Source organism: Sphaeramia orbicularis, chromosome 21 (assembly GCF_902148855.1).
Source record: "Sphaeramia orbicularis chromosome 21, fSphaOr1.1, whole genome shotgun sequence".
Lineage (NCBI taxonomy): Eukaryota > Metazoa > Chordata > Actinopteri > Kurtiformes > Apogonidae > Sphaeramia > Sphaeramia orbicularis.
In genome coordinates this window covers 2,776,061-2,779,297 of record NC_043977.1, presented here as the reverse complement: position 1 = coordinate 2,779,297, position 3,237 = coordinate 2,776,061, and positions in this window count along the sequence as shown.

The following is a 3,237-nucleotide window of genomic DNA, read 5'->3' as shown; positions in this document are numbered from 1 at the left end:
AAGAGCTTTGGGCTTTGTTTTGTGGATCTGGGTGCAGAAGGAAACACCTGTAAAAAGAACAGCAGCGTACATCAGTCCCATCATTAACAGTCTGTTGGTTCATCTTCATGTTTGTTGGAAGGTCAATGTATCTGCAAACAAACACTTTTTTTTTTTTTTATTCAACAGCTCGAAGGGTCCGATGGACGATTGGATCAGCTGTCGTTCATCTATAAACAATTCAAGAATCTTCTCTGAAACCGTCAGAATGACTTGATATTTGTTGTGGAACGTCTTTGGGGTAAGGTCTACCAAGTTTGTTCAAAGAATTGGGAAAGATTGATTTTTGAATTTTTCATGAATTTTTTTAATTTTTCCAAATCTCCATTGGTTTATACTGGGAAACATTTCAAAGTGTTATAACTGGAAAACAGCTGAAGATATTGATTTAATTACTATTGATAATACATAGGAATTCACATATGGGCTTTGATTTGGTGCCATGACCTTTGACCTTGAGTGACCTTGAAAGATCAAACAAATGTCAGTTCATTTTTCTAAATATGCCGTTGGACTACAGGAGCCTTGGTCCTAGTTTTCCCTTATTTTTGATTTTACAGTTGAATATAATCCTCACAGATGATAGAAGGACTCCTTTGTGACCAGACCAGGTCTGTCCAACTCATTTGAGTTCAGGAGCCACATTCAGTCCAGTATGATCTGAAGTGGGTCAGACCAGTAACATCATAATAAGAGTAAAGTTACTGTCGTAAGGTAGGCCTATGGGCTAGTGGCACGGAGGAACAGAGCAGAGCTGAGGCAGCTTGTCCAGGTGCAAACCAAAGTTTCTTTTAGTTTTTCTTCACCCAACATGCAGGGAAAAAATATTTACAAAAAAAAAAGACACTGGTAAAAAGTTCAAATCTGCTATCAGTGTCCAGCGTCCTCACGTCCAGTCCAGGCAGCATCTCTCCACAGTGAAACAGAGCAGCCTTTTATAGGCTGCCCAGTCCCCCAGCCTATCCTATCCTGGCCATACAGGTAGGCTTCTGATCCAACTATTAATTATTTAAGGATTACAAATTCCCCAACATTCCCCCATTTACAAACACTAAGAACATATAAAAATATATACTTTATTAATCAACCATGAACAATTTTAAATATATTTAAGATAATTTTAAGAAATGCCTTCAATTAAACACCCCTGCCACACCAGAAACCAATGGTCCCTCCTGGAACCTTCTTAAAGGTGCTCTGCACCCCGGGGACTCTTTTGGCCGGAACACCTGGACCAGACACAAGAGACACAGGTAAGTCCATTTACACCAATTACCCCATCCATCTACACATTTACCAACTCTTTTCCTCCATTTACAGAACATACCACCACCAGGAGTGACACGACAAACAAGAAACACTTTAAAACACGATGTGCATGTCTTCTTATCCTGTGATGGAGTTGCTACATTACAGTTACATTAGGATGTTTACATTACATTTGCATTAGTACATCTCCAAAGTGTCCTTAAAAATGTGAAAAAACATGAACAACCTGAAATTTCTTCATAAAAATAAGTGAAATTTGAACTCTATTCTGCCTCTGTTTATCATTTCCACATGTTTATTATAACGTACAGATACAGTGGATCTACAAATACACACATTTAAAACAGACAGAGCACTGGTCCAATTACACTGACTTATATGAAGACACTCTTAAAACACACATGCGGCCTGTGGTCCAAAACCGGCCCATGGGATGAATTTGTGAAATATAAAAATGACACTGAAGACATTACCAATCAAAGACGTTCATATCATTTTAGATCAGTCCAGTGTAAAGTGGGTCAGAACCAGTCCCATCTGTCTGATAATCCTGGAGAACATGGAGCAGAAGAATAAATACTGTCATATTCTAAATAGGTTCAAGAAGCTTTTAGACCTGATGGGGGTTTGGTTCACGTGTACAGTTTTAACTACTTCTTCAAACTGCAGTCATATATTTCCTAAACACTTCATTAATCCCATGTTTCACAAACAGGTTTAAAAAACATCCCTTGAGTTCATACAGAACCATGTTTGTGTTGAATAATCTGTGGATACATAGTGAACACTCATATTTAATTCCATACTATTTGTCGGAACATGTCATTTTCTTTGCGTTCATCACATATTATCCACTTGCTTCCTCAAACCTTCCCCAGAACATGTTTCCTCGTGTTAAAAAAAAAACATTTAATCCGTTTTCCTAAAGTAAAAAATCACTCTGGACAGACTTTTGGTTCAGATTCCCAGTTGGCTCAGTCTGCTCCTCCACATGTTATTATTACCGTATTATCATGACTTAGTCAACTTAATCCAATTTGCCACGTTTTAGAGATGAGATTAACATCATTCCCATCATGCCTTGCAGGGGCCGTGCTTTTGCCATTTATATTTGTGTGGGCAGTATGTTGTTGTTTTCCACTTGATCCTCGGGGACTCTGAAAATAAACCCGTCCATCAATGTTCCATATTAGAAGAACCCCAGTAAACACGCCGGCGCTGAACACGTTCTCCACAGGAAACTGAAGACGGCGTCCGTCTGCGCTGGAGTTTTATTTTTACTGCAAACACTTGAAAGAACATTGAATGAAAGCCATCCATAGGTCAGGCAGAGCGCAGACACTCTGGACCAGAGCCATAGAGAGAGAGAGTTGCGACATGCTTTGACATGGTCCGCTACGGTGATCAGGTGGTTCATGTAGAACCAGTAGATGGGTTCTTCTCTGAGACTGGGTTTATTTTAGTATCTGTCACTGTTCCATCTGTTTAGACCCAATAATAAAAGGTAAATGTAGACAGATCTCCCTCCAGGATGGACCTAAAGATGACCTCAGACAAATGCATAAAAAATGTACTCCCACTCTGAGCCATCCCATAATTAATGAATTTATAATCAAATATTGGGTCCAAAAAATAAATGATAACATCCAATCCAATCCAACTTTATTTATAAAGCACTTTAAAATGACTGCAGTGGACCAAAGTGCTGTACAGAAGAACAATTAGAACCAAAATAGAAGAATAAAATACAGAATAGATTTAAAGACACAAAAACTGTACAAAAACAAACAAACAAAAAAAGTGCTATACAGAAGAATAAATAAAACCCAAATAAAAATAATAAAATACAAGAATAGATTAAAAGCCATACAATTAAAAACAACAATATAAAGAAAATAAATGAATAAATAGAACAGATAAATAAGAACA